Source organism: Erythrolamprus reginae, chromosome 2 (assembly GCF_031021105.1).
Source record: "Erythrolamprus reginae isolate rEryReg1 chromosome 2, rEryReg1.hap1, whole genome shotgun sequence".
Taxonomy (NCBI): domain Eukaryota; kingdom Metazoa; phylum Chordata; class Lepidosauria; order Squamata; family Dipsadidae; genus Erythrolamprus; species Erythrolamprus reginae.
The window spans coordinates 1,415,252-1,439,891 of NC_091951.1; the positions used below are offsets into that span (position 1 = coordinate 1,415,252).

The following is a 24,640-nucleotide window of genomic DNA, read 5'->3' on the forward strand; positions in this document are numbered from 1 at the left end:
CCTATTCATCCGCCAGTTGTTCTGTTTATTGTTCATCATCATATAGACCACTATTGGGTTGTGATCAGCCCATGTATTAACGTCTATCTCGACCTCTCTTATTTGTTCTGCCACCGTTTTTGGTGCCCATAACATGTCAATTCTCGTCCAAATTTTGTGAGGATTGGAGTAAAAGGTAAATTGCCTTTTGTGAGGGTGTCTTTCCCTCCAAATGTCGCTTAGTAGTAATTCCGCTTTCATTTTTTGAAAAGTACTAGGTAACAAATTTCTTCTTGTTTTTTTACCTTTTCCCCTTTTTTTATTACCTCCCCCTCCTGAGTGGTCTAATTGTCTATTCGCGATAGCATTGAAATCACCTATTATCAATACATTATCAATAGCTAAATCTATTATTGTTTGGTGTAAATTTTTATAAAATGTCATTTGGTCTTCATTGGGAGCATAAATAGAAACAACCACTAGAGGTCTAGGTTCAATATCTACTTGTACAATCAATATCCTACCCTCTTTATCCTTATATATTTGTTTGGAATTTATAGAATTCTTGACATACATCACTACACCTCTTTTTTTTTGGTCTGCTAATGCAGCATACATTTTTCCAATTTTGGGATTCAACAGTAATTTTTGATTATCTTTTTTAATATGAACTTCTTGTAGTATTACAATCTGAGCATTTTGATTTCTAATTTTAGAAAAAATTTGCTTCCTTTTTCTCGGTTCATTAAGTCCATTAACATTTACAGAAAAGATTTTTAGGTCTTTATTCGTTGTCATTTAATGGGTTTTTTGGTTTCTCGCTGAGGTTGAACTCTTCTCGCACCTTGGTCCTGCTCTATTACTTGAGCAGTTGCCCCCAGGTTTTCTTCTTGCTGAGTTGGTGGTTTTTCCCCTGGTTGCTGTTGAACTAGTTGTAGTTGAACCACTTGTTGCTTACTTGCGTAGTCGGAGTGGCCCAAACCACTCTGTTCAAGAAAGTACATGGCTTGATCTACATTTTCCAGTTTGTACCTTGTAGAACGCCATGTCAGAGAAAGTCCTTGTGGAATAAGCCAACGGTAGGTAATGTTTTCTTTGATCAAAATTTTTGTTAGAAAGTGATAATCTCTTCTATTTTCTCTGACACTTCTTGGAACTTGCTTTAATATCTTTATTTCTACTCCATGGCGTTGGGGCGGGGAGTTTCTTGAATAGTGAAGTATCTCATCTCGCAACGCCTTTCTTGTAAATTTAATATGTATCTCTCTTGGAAGATTGTGCCGACGGATATAGCTATTCGAGATTCTGTAAACTTCATCGATTTCTCTCTGTAAAGCTATGGGGTCCTCTTGAAGTATACCTCCAATGATTTCCGCCATAGTCACTTTTAAATCTTCATCTTTTTCCTCTTTTATATTCTGAAATCGAAGTCCGTACGAAGCTCGTTGCATCTCCAGTTGGATAATGGATTCATCGTATCTTTTGTATCTCTCATCGGCTCTCCCTTCAAGATATTCCATTCTTTTCTCATTTTTGTCAGATTGTTCTTCAACTTTTTTAACTCGGTCATCACTTTCTTGGAGTGTTTGTTGAATCTGCTTTATCTGGTCTTTCATCTCACCCATATCAGCTTTCATTTGGGCCATCTCCACTTTAAATTCTGCTAAGTCAGCTTTTATAGCTTCTCTTTGTTGTGTTGCCTCCTCCTTTATGGCTTCTCTTTGTTGTGTTGCCTCCTCCTTTATAGCCTCTCTTTGTTGCGTAGCATCTTCTTGTGATTTGACCATAAAGTCCTTCAGAGTATTCAAAGTCTCATGTATAGTTGCAAGATTGGACTGCATTGTTTTGTCTTTGTCTTTGTCTTTAGTAGACATGGTTAGCACTTGATGCGAAGGAGAAGAGTGCGGTGAAACTTGTGGAGATAAAGTAGTTGGTGTAGTTTGTTTTTTGGTTGTTTTAACAAGGGTTGAGGTGTGGGACATTATCAAATTAAAATCAACTATTTCAAATTTTAAAGTTAGTTTCAATTTTATATGTAGTGAAAAGGAAAAAAAATTACTATAAATTCCAAATCTATTCAATATATTTTGTTTCCCTTATAATATGACTATGCCAATTCAATAACAATTCAATTAGTAACAAAATTCAAAAGAAAAGAAAAGAGAAGAAAAAAGAAAAAGGAGGAAATAAAAATATTATTATTTAGTGCCACAGAACTAAAAAAAACAGGTGCCTTTTCAAGTACAAGGGAGCCAAAAAAAAATAAGAAGAAAAAAAAAGAAAAGAATGTCAGCTGTATATAAGGAACAGAAAGAAAGGAATTAGAAAGGAAACTTTAGGAGGAGAGAAGAAAAAAAGGAAGGGAAAAAAAGTGAAGTAAAAAGAGTTGTTCAAAAAGAGAAAAGGAAGGGGGGTAATATTTTAATTCAACTATTAAGAATAGAGCAGGAACCCAAGGTTTTTAACAATGCATATAATTCAAATCAAGCTTCTTCTAATAATAAAAATATCCAAAAAATAGGGAAGAAAGTCAAAGAGAATTCAGGAAAAAGAAACAGATAGTTATTCAAAGACACAATAACAGTATTGTATACTTAAGTTCTTCTTATAAATCCTGTAATTTGCTAGGAAGTGAAGATGAAAATCCAAATCTCAAAGAATAAAGTTGTATTTAATGTCAGTTCAAAGTTCAGAGAGTAAAACAAATCCAAAGCTTGCTTGCGTTCAAAATGAAGTCAGTTTATTTTCCAAGTTCAAGACAGGAACAAAGAACAAAGAAACAGATCCCAAGATGGAGTCAGGTTAATTTTGGTGCAGCAGGCAGATGTTAAACCAAAGAGTTCTCAGCAAATAATCCAAAAGATGTCAGCAAATAATCCAAAAGGTTCAGCAAGTATTCCAAATAGGTTAATCCAACAATAAGTAATCCAAAAAAGAAGTAATTTCAATCTCCTCTAGATTCCATAATTCATAGTTATTAAATTATTTCATATTGTAAAAAAGAGCAGCAGAAGTAAAAAAAAAAGGCAGCAAGACTGTATTCCTCCGCTTCAAAAATTAAGTCCAGAACATTATGATTTTAAAAATCTATCAGGAACAAATTCTGATCCTCATTAAAAATTTCCTTTAGCAGTTAAATAGTCATATCAAATTTAAACTATTTTGTTAAATCATAAAGTCAAAAAGTTATTTTGTAGGTTCCAAAATTCACGTTAAGATGAAAAAGTAAAAGTAAAAAAAAGAATTAGATCCGGCTGTTATTTGCGGATGGGTTTAAACAAGGAAAAACTTTCACTTTCGCCCTAGAAAAAAAAAACTTTTACTTGGAACTTTTACGATCTCTGGCTTTAAACACGAAACACAAGGAGATTTTTACCTTAGGTCCTTTCTCTGCTATATTCTTTTTCAATGTAAGTGTAGATATTTATACTTTCTCTTCTTTGATTTTGTTCTTCCCACTGAGTGAGGGGAGAAAGCGCTGGCCGGTCCTCCTAGTCGAGGAGGAGCGGTTCTCCCGTCTCCGAAGCTGCGGGACGAACCGCTGCCTCCGGAGTCCTGGCGATGGGTCCTCGGGCAGAGGAGAGCCCCCTGTTCATGGATCGGGCCATCCGGGCCCGATCCGATCGCAAATGCGACCTTCGGAGGGGGTAGAAAGGATTCGCCTGGCAGAGCCCTGCCAGACACGTCCTGCCGCGATCTCCACCAAACCGGAAGCCTCCAAAAGTTTTTTTTCTAATGTCATCCAGGTACATACAGTACTTTTCTTTTAATTAAATTCCCTTCTTAATGTTCCTTCAAAAAGTACACCACCAATTATATTTCTAAGTTATTAATCATTATGCCAAAGTGCTTCCTTCTTTATATATTTTTCTATAAATATTTTTATACATTTTTCTATAAACCAATAAAACCTTGTATAGCCAATCAGATGTTAACAAAAGAAAATTAAAAACAAAACATAAACATGTATGAATTTCAGACTTCTTCCCTCCCTCTAAATAGTACATTCCCATTTTGTTTTTTTATGTTAAAATAAGGTATGTGCAGTGTGCAGAGGGATTTGTTCATAGTTTTTTTTATAGTCCGGCCCTCCAACAGTCTGAGGGACAGTGAACTGGCCCCCTGTGTAAAAAGTTTGGGGACCCCTGCTTAAGACCTTCCACCATTCTTGTAGCCCTTCATATTTGGGTTTTTTTTTTTAAAAAACGTTCACAGAATACAGCCAAGATTGTCCTGAGGTAAATCGCAAAAAGCACCCAGGAAAAAAAGGCGGGGAAAAGGGGAAACATCCTTTTCCACCCTCAGCAACCAATCAGAGAGCAGATCTCATCAGGCAGGAGCCCGTCCTCACTCAGCCTTCTCCAGCTATTAAATTGGATATTTTAACATTCGAAACGTTCCAAAGAAACAAGAAGCTTTTCTCCATTAGATGGAATTGTCCTTCTAGAAACAGATGCTGACATCATAATTTGCAAAAGCAAAGAAGTTCTGCTGAATAGAGGGATATTTTAGCTGGGATTAAGAGCTGTCTCTTTCTTAAGCATAAAACGTATCAGGAAAGACTCAATGAACTCAATCTGTCTAGTGTGGTGGACAGAAGGAAAAGGGGGGGGCATGATCGAAACATTTAAATACGTTAAAGGATTAAATAAGATTCAGGATTGAAGTGTTCTTAATAGGAAAGTGAACACAACAAGGGGACACAATCTGAAGTTAGTTGGGGGAAAGATCAAAAGCAACATGAGAAAATATTATTTGACTGAAAGAGTAGTAGATCCTTGGAACAAACGTCCAGCAGACGTGGTTGGTAAATCCACAGTAACTGAATTTAAACATATATCCATTGTAAGATAAAATACAGGAAAGAGTATAAGGGCAGACGAGATGGACCATGAGGTCTTTTTCTGCCGTCAGACTTCTATGTTTCTATGACGTGTTTGAGATTTACGGAGTTTAAAGGTTTATTTCAAATCAAGGCAGAGATTTTCCTCCCCATTCCCCGAAAAGCACTGAAGGCCCTTCCCGGCCCTTCTCTTCCCCCTCTTCGCCCCCACCAGCAGAACCACGGATGGTGCTTCAAAGAGAGAGGACGTGGATGCTCCCAGCCCCAGAGGAGGAATCTGTGGGACCTCAATGGGGAAGCCGAGCGGAGGGAAGAGGGGGAGGGGGCCCCGAGGGGAGGAAGGGCCCAAGCGCCCTAGAAACGCCTCAGGAGAAAGACCGGAACCTCCTTCCAGGCATTGGGGCCCCTAGAAAAGGGGAGGGAGGAAGAAGCACAGAGGCCGAAGCCTTTGCCGGGCAGGGAGCCTCCGAAAGGTGCCTTTCAGCCCCGCCCCCTCCCTTCCCTCACTCCTGCCTTCCTCTTTCCCGCCTTTTCTCCCAGCTTGGGACTCTGCCCCAAAGCCACCAGAGGGCGCCCTCTGCCAAGGGAAGGGAACTCCAGGCGCTTCCCCATTGCAGGGCGGGGCTTTGCAGAGGAGGCAGAGACGGAAGTGACATCACTGAACGTTGCCGCTCTGGACGCTACACTCGCTCTCCTTAACGGCTGGTGCTCGTAGGAGACGGAGAGTTCGGTGGGAGGACATCCAGGCCTGCGCCAGGTGAGGGGGGGGGGGGGCTCCCTGCAAAAGAAAGGGGGGAAGGGGGCTGGACTTTGTGGAGACCCAGCAAGAGAGGAGAAGGCGGGCGAGGAGGAGACGGTGGAGGCGGGATTCGCCCCAGGCTCCCCCAGGGCCCGATCCTGTCTCCGGAGGGGGAGAGAAGCGGGGCGGCCTCTGCAGCTGCCTCCTTCCCGACCCTGCTCGGGGGACCTGGGCCCTGCGGTGGGATGAGCCTCTTGGGGCTCCGGGCAGGTTGGGGGAAGGTCGCTCAGGGGCTGAATTCCACCTTCTCATTCTGGGCCTTTGTTTTTCCTTCCACCTCAGAGACAGAAACCGGAAGCCATTTGTGGTCTTTGCAAGGCCCCATTTTCTCCTGGAGGAAGAAGAAAAGAGCGGGATCACCTGGAGGGATCCGTCCTGTGTTCCCAGAAATGGTCCCGTGAAGGAAAAGGCGTCTGGAGACCCACAAGAGTCCTTGGACCCCTTTGGTGTGGCTCTGCAGGACAGAGAAAGGATGGACACCCCACCTGTTGCAAAGGGGGGAAGCTGAAAAGGCCCTGCAGCCGCTCAGCCTGGGAAGGGGGGGAAGCTCTGGACAAGACCCGGGCAGAAGATCCTGGAGGAAGAACCCATCCTCCCTTCAGAAGTTCAGCCCTGGAACTCCATCCAATACCTGGAGATTGAGGGTCCCCGAGGACTTTGCAGCCGACTCCACGGCTTGTGCAGGCGATGGCTGAGGCCAGAGAAGCACACCAAAGCCCAGATGCTGGACCTGGTGGTTCTGGAGCATCTCCTGTCTCTTCTGCCCCCAGAGATGGAGGGCTGGGTGCGGAAGTGTGGAGCAGAGACCAGCTCCCAGGCGGTGGCCCTGGTGGAAGGCCTCCTCCTGAGCCAGGCGGAGGAGCAGAAGGGGCAGGTCCAGTTGCAGGTGAGACACTTTTGGGAGCTGAGAAGGGAATAGAGAACATATGTAAATATTTCAGCCCCCCTTCCCAAACCTCTCTGGCATTCATCACATATGGCAATTCTCCAATTCTTGTAGGACATTGTTCCTCAACCTCACGGATGGAAATTGGGGACTTTGAGGTTGTGTTGTGTCCTGTGACATATATTAATTCTGCTTCTTTTTCCCTTCCTCCTATTTGAAGTGCTGCACTGTGGAGATCAGAGATCTCGAGGGAAATAAGAATCCATCAAATCCCCCTCAGAGGTCAATTCCCTGGAGGATCCCTTGGGAAGATCAAAGTCAGGACACCACAGAAGGTAATGAAGATTGTCCATCTATCTGTCTGTCTCACCTTTGTTCTCTCTTCTCTTTTATAGAATATCTCATATTTTGTTAATTATTATTATTATTTTATTATTTATTAGGTTTGTATGCTGCCCCTCTCCGTAGACTCTGTAGAATTATGCATTTTGAAATTATTCCTTACAGAGAAACAAAGAATGAAGCTTTCTGGTTTTTATGACGGAGATCAAACAGCGGTTGAACCTCCAAATCAAGTAAGAAAGGGAAAAGTTTTGTCTTGTCTACAAATTGGAGTTCCCCTTCCATCCTCTTGTCTAAATGAATGATGACGATGAACAGATTTTTATTTATTTATTTATTTATTCAACTTCTATGCTGCCCAGTCCTGAAGGATTTTTGCAAATTCTCTTGTTCTGTTCTTTTTTCCCTGTGTTCAGGAGAGTCCTGTGTCCTTCGAGGAGGTGGCTGTGTCTTTCTCTGAGGAGGAATGGTCTCTGCTGGATCCTGACCAGAAAGCGCTGCATTCGGAAGTCATGCTGGAAAACCATAGGAACGTGGTCTGTATGGGTAAGAGTTTTCTAATTGCCAATCAGAGACTTCAAGAAGACAGATTATAGTTAATTTTTTAAATGAGGTATCGTCAGGAAAGGATCTGGCCTTCTCATGTTCCAAAGAAAGAAAGAGTCAATGTCTCTTTGCTTAGATGGTTTCTGTGCCATTCCTTATCTGTATTTTCTATTTCTATTTGGACTTAGCTGTGGGGGCTGAAAAGAACGAGGTGGGCCTTTATGTGTCCTCTGGAGATCATGTGAGAGGAGTGTGTGGTCATTTGTCCTCTCAAACATCCAAAATTGTGGGAGAAAAGAACTTTCACAACCAAACTATCAGGATTCCAAGTAGTATCCAAAACTAAATCAGAATCTAAGACAAAGTCTTCCTTGAGATCTAGTCCCAAAATAAGAGTGTTGCAGCATCACGGCCCTCACCTATGACATAAAGAGCTGATAGATACATTAGTGAAGATTGGACTTAATCCCTGGATAGTTCAGTGGATTTGCAGTTGGCTGAAGCGTAGACATCAGAGGGTGGTTGTTAATGGCGAGTATTCTGAGCAGAGACAGGTTACAAGCGGTGTGCCACAAGGGTCTGTTCTGGGTCCTATTCTTTTTAACATCTTTGAGTGACATAGGGGAAGGTTTGGTAGGGAAGGTTTGCCTATTTGCCAATGAGTCTAAAGTGTGCAATACGGTTAGTATTCCTGGAGGCGTCTGTAATATGGCAAATGATTTAGCTTTACTAGATCAGTGGTCAAAGCAATGGAAACTGCAGTTTAATGTTTCCAAATGTAAAATAATGCACTTGGGGAAAAGGAATCCTCAATCTGAGTATTACATTGGCAGTTCTGTGCTAGCAAAAACTTCAGAAGAGAAGGATTTAGGGGTAGTGATTTCTGACAGTCTCAAAATGGGTGAACAGTGCAGTCAGGTGGTAGGGAAAGCAAGTAGAATGCTTGGCTGAATAGCTAGAGGTATAACAAGCAGGAAGAAGGAGATTATGATCCCACTGCATAGAGTGCTTGTGGTGAGATCACATTTGGAATACAGTGATCCCCCGGTTATTGCGAGGGTTCCGTTCCAGGACCCTCCGCAATGAGCGAAATTTCGCGAAGTAGCGCTGCGGAAGTAAAAACACCGTCTGCGCATGCGCGATCTTTTTTTTAAATTATTTTAAGTCCGCGCGTGCGCAGACGGTGGGGCGACGGCAGTTTGGAGGCTGGCAATGGTTATTTTTCATGGTTTTTTCCTGCTCTCAAGTTCCTAGCTCTCAGTGAGTAAAACCTGCCACTTTTGATTTTAAAGTCCATTTTTAACAGGGTTTCTTCTGGTCAAGTTCCTAGCTCTCAGTGAGTAAAACCTGCCACTTTTGATTTTAAAGTCCATTTTTAACAGGGTTTCTTCTGGTCAAGTTCCTAGCTCTCAGTGAGTAAACCTGCCACTTTTGATTTTAAAGTCCATTTTTAACAGGGTTTCTTCTGGTCAAGTTCCTAGCTCTCAGTGAGTAAACCTGCCACTTTTGATTTTAAAGTCCATTTTTAACAGGGTTTCTTCTGGTCAAGTTCCTAGCTCTCAGTGAGTAAAACCTGCCACTTTTGATTTTAAAGTCCATTTTTAACAGGGTTTCTTCTGGTCAAGTTCCTAGCTCTCAGTGAGTAAACCTGCCACTTTTGATTTTAAAGTCCATTTTTAACAGGGTTTCTTCTGGTCAAGTTCCTAGCTCTCAGTGAGTAAAACCTGCCACTTTTGATTTTAAAGTCCATTTTTAACAGGGTTTCTTCTGATCAAGTTCCTAGCTCTCAGTGAGTAAAACCTGCCACTTTTGATTTTAAAGTCCATTTTTAACAGGGTTTCTTCTGGTCAAGTTCCTAGCTCTCAGTGAGTAAACCTGCCACTTTTGATTTTAAAGTCCATTTTTAACAGGGTTTCTTCTGGTCAAGTTCCTAGCTCTCAGTGAGTAAACCTGCCACTTTTGATTTTAAAGTCCATTTTTAACAGGGTTTCTTCTGGTCAAGTTCCTAGCTCTCAGTGAGTAAAACCTGCCACTTTTGATTTTAAAGTCCATTTTTAACAGGGTTTCTTCTGGTCAAGTTCCTAGCTCTCAGTGAGTAAAACCTGCCACTTTTGATTTTAAAGTCCATTTTTAACAGGGTTTCTTCTGGTCAAGTTCCTAGCTCTCAGTGAGTAAAACCTGCCACTTTTGATTTTAAAGTCCATTTTTAACAGGGTTTCTTCTGGTCAAGTTCCTAGCTCTCAGTGAGTAAACCTGCCACTTTTGATTTTAAAGTCCATTTTTAACAGGGTTTCTTCTGGTCAAGTTCCTAGCTCTCAGTGAGTAAAACCTGCCACTTTTGATTTTAAAGTCCATTTTTAGGGTTTCTTCTGGTCAAGTTCCTAGCTCTCAGTGAGTAAAACCTGCCACTTTTGATTTTAAAGTCCATTTTTAACAGGGTTTCTTCTGGTCAAGTTCCTAGCTCTCAGTGAGTAAAACCTGCCACTTTTGATTTTAAAGTCCATTTTTAACAGGGTTTCTTCTGGTCCAGTTCCTAGCTCTCAGTGAGTAAAACCTGCCACTTTTGATTTTAAAGTCCATTTTTAACAGGGTTTCTTCTGGTCAAGTTCCTAGCTCTCAGTGAGTAAAACCTGCCACTTTTGATTTTAAAGTCCATTTTTAACAGGGTTTCTTCTGGTCAAGTTCCTAGCTCTCAGTGAGTAAAACCTGCCACTTTTGATTTTAAAGTCCATTTTTAACAGGGTTTCTTCTGGTCAAGTTCCTAGCTCTCAGTGAGTAAAACCTGCCACTTTTGATTTTAAAGTCCATTTTTAACAGGGTTTCTTCTGGTCAAGTTCCTAGCTCTCAGTGAGTAAAACCTGCCACTTTTGATTTTAAAGTCCATTTTTAACAGGGTTTCTTCTGGTCAAGTTCCTAGCTCTCAGTGAGTAAAACCTGCCACTTTTGATTTTAAAGTCCATTTTTAGGGTTTCTTCTGGTCAAGTTCCTAGCTCTCAGTGAGTAAAACCTGCCACTTTTGATTTTAAAGTCCATTTTTAACAGGGTTTCTTCTGGTCAAGTTCCTAGCTCTCAGTGAGTAAAACCTGCCACTTTTGATTTTAAAGTCCATTTTTAACAGGGTTTCTTCTGGTCAAGTTCCTAGCTCTCAGTGAGTAAAACCTGCCACTTTTGATTTTAAAGTCCATTTTTAACAGGGTTTCTTCTGGTCAAGTTCCTAGCTCTCAGTGAGTAAAACCTGCCACTTTTGATTTTAAAGTCCATTTTTAACAGGGTTTCTTCTGGTCAAGTTCCTAGCTCTCAGTGAGTAAAACCTGCCACTTTTGATTTTAAAGTCCATTTTTAACAGGCTTTCTTCTGGTCAAGTTCCTAGCTCTCAGTGAGTAAAACCTGCCACTTTTGATTTTAAAGTCCATTTTTAACAGGGTTTCTTCTGGTCAAGTTCCTAGCTCTCAGTGAGTAAAACCTGCCACTTTTGATTTTAAAGTCCATTTTTAACAGGGTTTCTTCTGGTCAAGTTCCTAGCTCTCAGTGAGTAAAACCTGCCACTTTTGATTTTAAAGTCCATTTTTAACAGGGTTTCTTCTGGTCAAGTTCCTAGCTCTCAGTGAGTAAACCTGCCACTTTTGATTTTAAAGTCCATTTTTAACAGGGTTTCTTCTGGTCAAGTTCCTAGCTCTCAGTGAGTAAACCTGCCACTTTTGATTTTAAAGTCCATTTTTTACCTGGTTTTTGGCTCTCATGTCCTCCTTCCATCCCTCCCTCCTTCCTTTAGTAAAAAGCACTTAAACAATGACAGAATAAAAAACCCCAGCCCTCACCTGTGTTTGAATTTCATTCACTCAGTCATTCATTCATTCTTCTCTATGCCACTCAGTCCCAACACTTTCAACCCACAAATTACCATTTCCCATCCCCTTACTGTACCTCTACCTCTACCTGTAACCTGTACTGTACACATTGAATAACACTTAGTCATCCTGATAGAAACAATAAAAATATTTTTTTACATTTTTACATTTTTGGGGGGGGGTTAGCATAACTAGGATAAATCGGGATCTTCTTCTATCACCATGTCTACAATGGACGCTGCAGGTGATGTTGTGGCAGACCTCTTGGTTTTCGTGAGAAACATAGTTATGGGCAGTTGTTGGCGCGTTTTCTTTTGCTTGGCTAACAAGGCTCTGTATGGTGCAATGGTGTTGTCAAGGGAGGCCTTAAAGTGTATAGAGCGAGTCATGTTGGGATCCCAAAGTTCCGCCATGCGTTGCAGATGTGCAGCAGTTCTGTTCATTTCTGCAAGCCGCTCTAGCGTTAGGCCAACATCTTCTTCTTCCTCAGCTTCTACAACTCCCTCCTCTTCTTCACTCGCTGACCTGGTCAGCTCCTCCAGATCTTTGTCTGTCAGCGGTAGGCCATGCTCATCTATCAAACCATTGACTTCCGCTGGTGTCATGTCAACGAAGCCTTCTCCACCCAGTGCCTGTGCCAGCTTCACAGACTTCTGGACTGCAGCATCTTGGATTTCTTCGGGAGCAAATCCCCTGTGATCATGCACCACTTCTGGCCACAATTTCTTCCAGCAGGCATTCATTGTCTGCGACTTCATATCCACCAAGGCACTCTGAATGTTCGTCAGACAAGATGCAATTGTGTACTGACGCCAGTAGGCCTTCAATGTGAAGTTTGCATCAGCATCCATTGCTGCCACGATGCTTCCAAGAGAATTGCGCGTGTAGAGTGCCTTAAATGCGCGGATAATACCTTGATCCATCGGCTGGATAAGCGATGTGGTGTTTGGTGGCAAGAATTCGACTTGCACCCCATCATGTTCATCTGCCAGATCATCATGGCCTCCGGCATTGTCCATTAGGAGAAGCACTTTGAAATCTAGTCCTTTGGCAGCCAAATAAACCTGCACCTGTGGGATGAAGCAGTGATGAAACCAGTCCCGCGTGAGGGGTTTTGTAATCCATGCTTTAGGATTATGCATCCAGTACACTGGCAATGCATTCTTATTTCTGTTCTTGAGGGCTCTTGGATTTTGTGACTTATAAATTAGCCCTGGCTTCAGCATAAAGCCTGCTGCATTCCCACACATGACCAAAGTCACTCTATCTTTCATGGCCTTAAAGCCAGGGGCTTTGGCTTCATCTTGCATCAAGAAAGTCCGTGAAGGCATCCTCTTCCAGAACAGGCCTGTTTCATCCATGTTGAACACCTGTTCTGGATGGTAGTCCCCTTCTGCAATTAGATCTCTAAAGGTGTGCCGGACAAAGTTTTCAGCTGCACCTGTATCTGCTGAGGCAGCTTCTCCATGCAATGACACACTCTTCAGGCCATAGCGCCGTTGAAATCTGTCAAACCACCCTTTGCTTGCTGTGAATGTGGCTGGGGCTGTAGAAGCAGAAGATGTTGATGGCTGGGGGTCTTCAGAGTCATCTACAGAGAATGACAGGAAAGGGAGAGAGAAGTGACTTGAATGAAAGCATACAGTCTTTCCATCCCTCCCTCCCTTCTCTCCCTCCCTCCCTCCTAACATCCCTCCCTCCATCCATCCATCCTTCCATCACTCCCTCCTTCTCTCCCTCCCTTCTCTCCCTCCCTCCTAACATCCCTCCCTCCATCCATCCTTCCATCACTCCCTCCTTCTCTCCCTCCCTCCCTCCCTCCCTCCTTTCTCTCCCTCCCTCCTAACATCCCTCCCTCCCTCCCTCCCTCCATCCTTCCATCACTCCCTCCATCTCTCCCTCCCTCCCTCCCTTCTCTCCCTCCCTCCCTCCTTTCTCTCCCTCCCTCCTAACATCCCTCCCTCTCTCCCTCCCTCCCTCCATCCTTCCATCACTCCCTCCTTCTCTCCCTCCCTCCCTCCTTCCCTTCTCTCCTTCTCTCCCTCCCTTCTCTCCCTCCCTCCTAACATCCCTCCCTCTCTCCATCCATCCATCCCTCCTTCCATCACTCCCTCCTTCTCTCCCTCCCTCCCTTCTCTCCCTCCCTCCCTCCATCCATCCATCCCTCCCTCCTTCCATCCATCCATCCTTCCACCCTTAACACTTAACACTTAAATACAGTATGTAATGACAGAATAAAAAACCTCAGCCCTTACCTGCGTTTCCCTCATCTGCATCGCCTCCTTCTGTGTCTTCAAGACGGTTGTATAATTGTTGTGCCTTGGTTCTTATAGTGTTGGTATCCAAAGCAATGCTCTTTTTGCGGCAGTCTTGTACCCACACAGACAAAGCAGCTTCCATCTTCATAAGCCTTTTGTTTCTAGGCGTCACTATTCTTTTTGCACCCTTGTTGAATGATATCAGAGAACTTTGCCTTATCTTCTTCTCCTCTTTCCTAATGTATCGCACAGTCGATTCGTTGATCCCATAATGCCGACCAACCTCTACATTAGAATGTCCCGCTTTCAGCATGTCCAAAAGTTCAATCTTTTCCTTAATTGTCAGCATCTTCCTGCTCTTTTTAGCATCGCCGGCTCCACTCCGCATGGAACGTTTAGGTGCCATCTTCCACGAAGTCTTCACAAAAGAGCTCCAAGCAAGAGATCGAAGAAACAGATCCAAGAAAGAGCTCCAAGCAAGAGATCGAAGAAACAGATCCAAGAAAGAGCTCCAAGCAAGAGATCGAAGAAACAGATCCAAGACAGAGCTCCAAGCAAGAGATCGAAGAAACAGCTCCAATGCAAGAAACAGCTCCAACCAACAGCTCACAAAGTTCCAAGACAGAAACGGCTGCACAAGTTGCAAGTTGCAAAGGAAAGCAAAGCAAATCACTGATTGGCCGAGATTTCTGCCCATCAGCAATGACAATGGTGATTGGCTGAAATTTTGCTGTATCACCATTGCCATTGCAATGGCAAAGCTGATTGGCCGAGATTTCGGCCAACCAGCAATGCCACACGTCAGTTTGGTCAGTTTGGGCGGGAAAAACCGGGCAAGTACTGTATTTTAAACTTTTTTTTTTTTTTTTGGAAAAATCGCGATGTAGCCTGTAAAGCGTTTCGCAACGATCGAGATGGTAGCAATTGCTCAAAAATCGCGAAGTACCCTGTTCGCAATGGTTGGGGACGCAATAAACGGGGGATCACTGTACTTTGTTCAGTTCTGGAGACCTCACCTACAAAAAGATATTGACAAAATTGAACGGGTCCAAAGACCGGCTACAAAAGTGGTGGAAGGTCTTAAGCATAAAACGTATCAGGAAAGACTTAAGGAAATCAATCTGTATAGTCTGGAGGACAGAAGGAAAAGGGGGGACATGATCGAAACATTTAAATATGTTAAAGGGTTAAATAGGGTTCAGGAGGGAAGTGTTTTTAATAGGAAAGTGAACACAAGAACAAGGGGACACAATTTGAAGTTAGTTGGGGGAAAGATTAGAAGTAATTTGAGAAAATATTATTTTACTGAAAGAGTAGTAGATGCTTGGAACAAACTTCCAGCAGACGTGGTAGATAAATCCACAGTAACTGAATTTAAACATGCCTGGGATAAACATATATCCATCCTAAGTAATAGTATAAGGGCAGACCAGATGGACCAGGAGGTCTTTTTCTGCCGTCAATCTTCTATGTTTCTATGACAGCAGAGGTGCTGCAACGTTCACCCTACATATTCTTCCATCCCCTTCCGCAGGGGCTTACAATGTTTTTCAGAGTATAAGACACACTTTTCTCCACAAAGAAAGTTGGTGGTTCTTACAGAGCGATTACAGACCTGTTTTTGGCCTCCCAAACCCTTCATAGGTCCTGCTTTTGCCCAAAGTGCTGCAGTCTAAGATCACACAAGATTAATACCCTGTGTCCTGGCGCTACTGGTCTTGTGTCATCTCGCACTGAACTACTTTAGTTCTCCCTTCGCTGTGAACTGAGTGGGCAAAAGTGGGACCTGAGGAGGCCAAAAACCTAGATGCGTCTTATGGTCAGAATAATACGGTACCTTGTGACAATGTGGCAAGCTGTCAGTTTTTAAAACAACACAGATCTAGAGAACTACAGTGTGAGATTCTGCAAGATTAGTAGCTTGAGCTCTTGTGTTACTGGTCTCGTGTGATCTCGCACTGAAGTGAAGGCATGCAGCCCTCATTCAGTGGGTCGACCTCTAGGGAGGCACAGCATGCCATGATTGCCACATCCGAATGAAGCGACAGAGAAAGTTTTCTCGATGAGACGACCTCTGTTAAATCAAGATCTCTCCTTTTATTGTATTTCACTTTTCCTGACATGTGGTACAGAATAACCAATTCGCGAACGCCACATACATTAAGCCATCCCCCTACTACCATTCACTCTTGCACCATATAAGGCTTCCCCTTGTGGCTTCCCTATAGGTAATTAACGGAAGCTCCATTCTTTGCCTTTTCCTGGATTGTGTGTTTACTGGTGATTAGCAAAGGAATGAGAGTAAGGCTTATATTTCCTTATATGGAAGTTAGCTATAGGTTTTCTTCATGCTGTATATCAAGTCAATTATTTCCCAACATGGTCATGGATTCTGCAGCTTGCTTACTCAGCCTGGACTTTGCTTCCTTTCAATAGAGGAAGAATTAAGGTTTTATACAGCACCGATTAGGCTTAAAACATCACTCTCCAGTAATAATTTATTCCTAAATTTCAGTATCTAATAAACCTATGATTACAACACTGAAGTCCTTACATAATAATACTATAGAGGGATATAGCATTGCTTCCAGCTGTATGGATTCAGCTCCAGTGATCTTAGAAGCCGATGTCTTAGAAGAACTTGAACGATTAAAGATAAATAAGGCAATGGGTCCAGATGGCATCCACCCCAGAGTTCTTAAAGAACTCAGATCTGTCATTGCTACCCCCCTGACTGATTTGTTTAATCAATCCCTGTTAACAGGCCAGTTAGCTTGACATCAGTTGTAGTTAAAATGATGGAGACTCTACTCAAAAAGATAAATCAGTGTAAGAAAAATTCCCCAGACCATGAGAATAAAAGCTAAAAATCTTTATTAACCACATTATATATATATCATAGAAACATTTATCAAACATAACATATATCAAACATAACATAAAGATCCCAAAGATACCAGCGTGATAATATCACACCAGGACCAATTGAAGTCACGGAAAAGTACCCGTGTACCTCAAAAGGTAAAGTACCTAACTTCAAGAATAATCTTTTATAGTATTTTCATGTCTGGTTTACACCCCCTTCCTCCTGTCCATATATGGGGTTGTCTTGCATCCAATTTCATCATAGTTCCTCGGAACTCTAGATTAATCCATCAAGTTATTGTCCTGTTTTTATGAATGTTTCTTGGCCTAAAAAATAGGATTTCTTCATCTTGATACAAGATGTAAACATGTTATTGTGCTGTTTGTTTTTCTGGCAAGGACTGCTGTCCAAAAGGTCGGAAGTTTAGTACTCCAATAAGAGTGTTCCGTATCTATCTAGGCCTTAGATGCCTAGATTCTATAGATAATTCTCACAACCAGCACCTAAAAAACAATAACTTATTGGACCCAAATCAGCATGGCTTTACTGTAGGCAAATCATGTCAGACTAATCTCATTGATTTCTTTGACAAAGTCACAAAGTTTAAGTTTAATCAGATTTGTATGCCGCCCCTCTCCGCAGACTCGGGGCGGCTCACAGCAATAGCAATACAATGTAAGACAAATCCAATATTTAAATTAATTTAAAAACCCCCACAAGTTAAAACCAATCATACACACTAGCGTACCATGCATAAATTTTATAAGCCTAGGGGGAAGGAACATGTCAATTCCCCCATGCCTGATGACAGAGGTGGGTTTTAAGGAGCTTACAAAAGGCTAGGAGGGTGGGGGCAACTTTGATATCTGGGGGGAGTTGTTTCCAAAGGGTCGGGGCCGCCACAGAGAAGGCTCTTCCCCTGGGTCCCGCCAAACAACATTGTTTAGTTGACGGGACCCAGAGAAGGCCAACTGTGGGACCTAACTGGTCGCTGGGATTCATGCGGCAGAAAGCGGTCCCGAAGATATTCTGGTCCAGTGCCATGAAGGGCTTTATAGGTCATAACCAACACTTTGAATTGTGACCGGAAACTGATCAGCAACCAGTGCAGACTGCGGAGTGTTGGTGTGACATGGGCAAATTTAGGAAAGCCCATGATAGCTCTCGCAGCTGCATTCTGCACGATCTGAAGTTTCCGAACACTATTCAAAGGTAGCCCCATGTAGAGAGCATTATAGTAGTCGAGCCTCGAGGTGATGAGGGCATGAGTGACTGTGAGCAGTGACTCCCGGTCCAAATAGGGCCGCAACTGGCGCACCAGGTGAACCTGGGCAAACGCCCCCCTCGCCACAGCTGAAAGATGTTTCTCTAATGTGAGCTGTGGATCGAGGAGGACGCCCAAGTTGCGAACCCTCTCTGAGGGGGTTAGTGACTCCCCCCCCCCCAGGGTGATGGACGGACAGATGGAATTGTCCTTGGGAGGCAAAACCCACAGCCACTCCGTCTTATCCGGGTTGAGCTTGAGTCTGTTGACACCCACCCAGACCCCAACAGCCTCCAGGCACCGGCACATCACTTCCACTGCTTCGCCGACTGGACAAGGGGTGGAGACGTAAAGCTGGGTATCATCTGCATACTGATGATACCTCACCCCATGCCCTTGGATGATCTCACCCAGCGGTTTCATGTAGATATTAAATAGTAGGGGGGAGAGGACTGACCCCTGAGGCACCCCACAAGGGAGTAACCTAGAGGTCGACCTCTGACCCCCCACTAACACCGACTGCGACCCACCAGAGAGGTAGGAAGAGAACCACTGAAGGACAGTGCCTCCCACTCCCAACCCCTCCAGCCGGCGCAGAAGGATACCATGGTCGATGGTATCGAAAGCCGCTGAGAGGTCAAGAAGCACCAGGACAGAGGATAAACCCCTGTCCCGGGCCCGCCAGAGATCATCCATCCGCGCGACCAAAGCAGTTTCCGTGCTGTAGCCGGGCCTGAATCCTGACTGCTGAGGACCTAGATAATCGGCTTCTTCCAAGGACCGCTGGAGCTGGAACGCCACCACCTTCTCAACAACCTTCCCCATAAAGGGAAGGTTGGAGACTGGTCGATAGTTGTTGAGAATGGCTGGGTCCAGGGAAGGCTTCTTGAGGAGGGGGCGCACAAGTGCCTCCTTGTAGGGATCCGGGAAGGACCCCCTCCCCAAAGAAGCGTTGACAATCTCCTCGACCCAGCTCCGTGTCACCTCCCTGCTGGCCGAAACCAGCCAGGAGGGACACGGATCCAGTAAACAGGTGGCGGAACTCACAGCTCCAATGGCCTTGTCCACTTCATCAGGTGTCACCAGATCAAACTCTTCCCAGACAGGTGGACAAGTACGTGCCCCAGTCACCTCAACTGACTCGTTGTCAGTTGACTCTGTATTCCAATTGGAGTCGAGGTCCGCTCGGATCCGAGCGATTTTATCAGCGAAAAACGTGTTAAAATCCTCGGCACTGCTCTGCAAGGGCTCCCCACCTCCCCCCTGATTAAGAAGGGAGCGGGTCACCCTAAACAGAGTGGCCGGGCGGGATTCCGCTGATGCAATCAAGGCGGAATGATACGCGCATCTTGCCGCCTTGAGCGCCACTTTGTAAGTCTTAACATGTGCTCTTACAAGTGTTCGATCGGATTCGGACTTACTCTTCCTCCATCGCTTCTCTAGACGTCTCTTCTGGCGTTTCAACTCCCGGAGCTCCTCGTTGTACCATGGAGCTCTATGGGGTCTAGTGCCGCGGAGAGGTCGCAACGGTGCAATTCGGTCAAGAGCCTCTGCTGCAGCCTTGTTCCAGGCCTCAGCCAGAGACTCTGCCGAACTGTGTACGAGTGTATCTGGAATAACCCCAAGCGCCTTCTGAAAGCCCTCTGGATCCATCAGGCGTCTGGGGTGGAACAGCTTAATCGGTTCCGCCTCCCTGCGGGGAAGGATTGGAGCCAGGAAGTCAAGCCGCAGTAGAAAATGGTCTGACCATGAAAAAGGCAACACTTCTAAGCCCCTTAGTCTCAGACCATTACTCAGTTGCTCAGAGAGGAATACCATGTCGGGTGCATGCACCCCCTCATGAGTCGGACCCTGTACTACTTGGGTCAGGTCCATGGCTGTCATGGTGGCCATGAACTCCTGTGCCAGTCCAGAGGTTTCACCGAGTGACGGCAGGTTAAAGTCCCCCAAGACAATAAGTCTGGGGAACCCCACCACCAACCCGGCTACCTCCTCGAGTAGCACAGGCAGGGCTTGTGACACGCAGCTGGGAGGCAGGTACGTGAGAAACAAGCCCACCTGGACCCCTAAGTCCAACTTCACCAGGAGGGACTCGCAGCCCGCAATCTCTGGAGCAACGAGTCTACGGAAGCCAAGGCTCTCCCTGGCTATAATAGCCACTCCTCCCCCCCTTCCCTGGGGTCGAGGCTGATGCCATATCTGAAACCCGGCTGGGCAGATTTCAGAGAGAGGAACTCCTCCCTCTGGGCCCAGCCAGGTTTCAGTAACACATGCCAGGTCGGCCTCCTCATCCAGGATCAGATCCCGGATGAGGAGAGCTTTATTTACCACTGACCTGGCATTGAGTAGCAGCAGCTTGAGCCCAGGGCCAGAATTACACTCATCACCAGCACCCAGGATTGGGTTCACAGAGCCGGAACAAGGGATCATTATTAAGCAACGATCTCTCGTTCCCCTGGAATGGCTAGCTCTGTGGCCCCCGCCATATCTGCCTCTCCCCAGCAGGACAGGAATATTCCGACCCTCTACCACCTCAGATATCGGTGCCCCCCTCCCCTCCTGCCTCTCCAGTGTCAGGTAGGCTAATCAAATCATTCATACCATTTCCATTTATTTCATCCATACCAAAGTTCCACCCAGCCCACCCATAACAATCATTCATTTCATACAAATCATCATACCCACCCCAATAATTCATTAGTTTTAAAAACCCCTTCTAATAAATTAGCTAAAATATTAATTATTAAAAATTCAATATAGATTCAATTAAAAAAATATAAAAAATCAATTACACTAAAATAGGAACACTAAGTTATTCTCAAGATCTTAATAGAATAACATATAATTATTAAAAAATCGTTAAAGTTATAAAGTGCTAAAGTTATAGAGTGCAAAAAATATAGGAAATAATTAAGATGATATTCCATCAGGTCAGCAATACAGCACCAGTTCTAAAGAGTGAGTTCTGGAGAGAAAAGTTCAATGACCAAGGAGAAGTCCAAGTATATTGGACTCCAAAGGTGTTGGATCAAGGTGGTGCCGTGGATATTGCCTACCTGGACTTCAGCAAAGCCTTTGATACAGTTCCACATAAAAAGCTGATAGATAAATTACTGAAGATTGGACTTAATCCCTGGATAGTTCAATGGATTTGCAGCTGGCTGAAGCATGGACATCAGAGAGTTATTGTTAATGGCGAGTATTCTGAGCAGAGACAGGTTACAAGCGGTGTGCCACAAGGGTCTCTTCTGGGTCCTATTCTTTTTAATATGTTTGTGAGTGACATAGGGGAAGGTTTGGTAGGGAAGGTTTGCCTATTTGCCGATGACTCTAAAGTGTGCAATAGGGTAGATATTCCTGCAGGCGTCTGTAATATGGTAAATGATTTAGCTGTACTAGATAAATGGTCAAAACAATGGAAACTGCATTTTAATGTTTCCAAATGTAAAATAATGCACTTGGGGAAAAGGAATCCTCAATCTGAGTATTGTATGGGCAGTTCTGTGTTAGCAAAAACATCAGAAGAGAAGGATTTAGGGGTAGTGATTTCAGACAGTCTCAAAATGGGTGAACAGTGCAGTCAGGCGGTAGGGAAAGCAAGTAGGATGCTTGGCTGCATAGCTAGAGGTATAACAAGCAGGAAGAGGGAGATTGTGATCCCCTTATATATAGCGCTGGTGAGACCACATTTGGAATACTGTGTTCAGTTCTGGAGACCTCACCTACAAAAAGATATTGACAAAATTGAACAGGTCCAAAGACGGGCTACAAGAATGGTGGAAGGTCTTAAGCATAAAACATATCAGGAAAGACTTAATGAACTCAATCTGTATAGTCTGGAGCAGCGGTCCCCAAACTACGGCCCGCGGGCCACATGCGGCCCACTGAGGCCATTATTCGGCCCGCCCGTGAGTAACAAGAGCACAGGGAAAAGAGAGAGAGAGAAAGAAGAGGGAAAGAGAGGGAGGGAAGGAGAAGTGGAGAGGAATGAAGGAGGAAGGAGAAATGGAGGGAACAAGGAAGAAAGGAAAGAAGGAAGGAAGAATGAAATGAATGGAGGGACAGAGGAAGGAAGGACTGTTTTTTTGGGGGGGGGGGTAATTTTTAAAAAAAATTTCTCTCAACATACATTCAAACAATACAGTGTACCATCTAATTTTCCATGAATAAAATGCAGTATTTTGTTAGTAACTAATATCAATCATCAAAAAAGTTGCAAAGGTTTTTTTTCTAATTTTGTCATCCAGTTACATTCATTTTTTAAATTAAATTTCCTCCGTAATGTTCCTTCAAAAAGTGCAACACCAATTATATTTCGAACTTAACCATTATGCCAAAGTGTTTCCTTCTTTCTTTATACATTTTTCATAAGTCAAGAAAACCTTGTATAGCCAATCAGATGTCAACAAAAGAAAATTAAAAACAAAACATAAGCATATATGAATTTCAGACCTTCTCCCCCCTCTAAATAGTACATTCCCATTTTGTTTTTTACTTTAAAACAAGGTACCGTATTTTTCGCTCTATAAGACGCACCTGCTGATAAGACGCACCTAGATTTTAGAGGAGGAAAATAGAAAAAAATATATTTTGAGCCAAAAAGGGGAGAGGAAGAGAGGAAGGAGTGAAAGAAGGGAGTGAGGGAGGAAAGAAGGGAGGAAGGAAAAGGAAAGCAAGAAATGGAGGGAGGGAAGGAAGGAAAGAAAGAAAGAAAGAAAGAGGGAAGGAACAGGAACAGAGGAAGGAAGCAAGGAAACTTATGAAAGGGGAGAGTAAGAGAGGAAGGACTGAAGGGAGGGAGGGAGGGAAGAAGGTAGGAAGGAGAAAGAAAAGAAGAAATAGAGGAAGGGAAGGTAAAAGAGAGAAAGAAAAAGAGCAAGAAAGAAAGCAAGAAAGAGAAAGAAAATGAAAGAGAAATAAAAATAGAGAGGGGGAATGAAAGAAATGGAAGGAGGGAAGGAAGGAGAGAAAGCAAGAGAAAGAAAGAAAGCAAGAGAAAGAAAAAAGAATGAAAGAGCAAGAGAGCAAGAGAGAAAAAGAAAGAAAGAAAGAAAGAAAGAAAGAAAGAAAGGCAACTTCAAAGAAAGGCTCACTGAGCATCTCTCTCTCTCTCTCTTTCTATCCCTCTTTCTTTCTTTCTCTTCCTTTCTCTCTCTCCTCTTCCTTTATCTCCTCTCTCTCCCTCCCTCTCTTTCTCTCCCCCCTCTCTCCCCCTTTCCCTCTCTCTTTCTCTCTCTCCCTCTCTTGCTATCTCTCCCTCTCTCTTTCTCTCCCCCCTTTCCCTCTCTCTTTCTCTCTCTCCCTCTCTTGCTAGCTCTCCCCCCTCTCCCACTCTCTTTCTCCCTCTCCCTCTCTCTCCCCCTCTCTCTTTCTCTCCCCCCCTTTCTCTCCCTCTCTCTTTCTCACTATCTTGCTGTCTGTTGCTCTCACTCACTCTCGTTCTCCGTTCTTCTTAGCGGTGACGCGCGCACGCCCTGCCCGCCTCACCTTTGCCGAGAGCTCTCAGCAAGGGGGTTGTAGGAGAGGCGGGGCCGGCGGCAAAGGTGATATTCAATGTCGGGGGCGCACGGGCGGTTGCAGGCGCTCCCTATCTCCCTGCTAGCCCACTCGGAATATTCAAAATAAGAAAAACCTTCGCCGGCAAAGGCTTTTCTTATTTTGAATATTCCGAGTGGGCTAGCAGGGAGATAGGGAACGCGCCAACCGCCCGTGCGCCCCCGACATTGAATATCGCCTTCGCCGGCCTCCGCTGACAAAAGCCTTTGCCGGCATTTCCTCTCGGCGCAGCGGCAGGCGGAGAGAAGGAAGGGGGGGCAGCGGCGTCCCTCCTGGCCTTGGCGGGCCGCCCGACCCTCCCCACCTCCTGCAAACGCGGCGGGCGGCGGGGGGAGAGCGAGGAGCCGGTTCCGGCGGGCGCGGGGCTTGGCTGGCTGGCTGGCGTGGGGAGCGCCGCTGGTGGTGAGGAGGGAGACCCTCCTCCGGGAGGGAGGGGGCCAGGCAGCAGCTAGCCAGCCAGCCGGCGGGATGGCGCTTCGGAGTTCGCAGCCTCCCCCCCCCACCCTGCCTGCATCTTCGCTCCATAAGACGAGGCTGATTTTTCTTCCTACTTTGGGAGGAAAAAAACTGCGTCTTATGGAGCGAAAAATACGGTATGTGCAGTGTGCATAGGGATTTGTTCAGTGTTTTTTTTATAGTCCGGCCCTCCAACAGTCCGAGGGACAGTGAACTGGCCCCCTATGTAAAAAGTTTGGGGACCCCTGGTCTGGAGGACAGAAGGAAAAGGGGGGACATGATCGAAACATTTAAATATGTTAAAGGGTTAAATAAGGTCCAGGAGGGAAATGTTTTTAATAGGAAAGTGAACACAAGAACAAAGGGACACAATCTGAAGTTAGTTGGGGGAAAGATCAAAAGCAACGTGAGGAAATATTATTTCACTGAAAGAGTAGTAGATCCTTGGAACAAACTTCCAGCAGACGTGGTTGGTAAATCCACAGTAACTGAATTTAAACATGCCTGGGATAAACATATATCCATCCTAAGATAAAACGCAGGAAATAGTAGAAGGGCAGACTAGATGGACCAGGAGGTCTTTTTCTGCCGTCAGTCTTCTATGTTTCTATGTCCTTTAGTTCTCCGTTCTCTGCAAACTGACGCCCATACCAGATCCAAGGGTGATAGCAGTTTTCCAATGTCTCAGGGGCTTCCACAAAGAAGAGGGAGTCTTCTAGTTTATTCTCCTAAGCACCTGAGAGCAGGACAAGAAGCAATGGGTGGAAACTAATCAAGGAGAAAAGGAATTTAGATCTAAGGAGAAATTTCCGGATAGTAAAAACAGTTAATCTCATTTACGTATCTCACCATCACTCCACGGACTGAATTGGCGGCCAATTTGTGAGCCGCCCCGAGTCTTCGGAGAGGGGCGGCATACAAATCTAATAAATTATTATTATTATTATTATTATTATTATTATTATTATTATTATTATTATTAATTGGTTTCTAGATG

General features: G+C 44.3%; 1 protein-coding gene across 4 annotated transcripts in view; it reads left to right on the top strand.

The window, feature by feature from the left end:
- The window catches only part of LOC139162876 (zinc finger protein 721-like), a 360,849-nt gene that overhangs the window by 320,458 nt on the left and 15,751 nt on the right, over window positions 1–24,640 (top strand). The window lies entirely within an intron of this gene.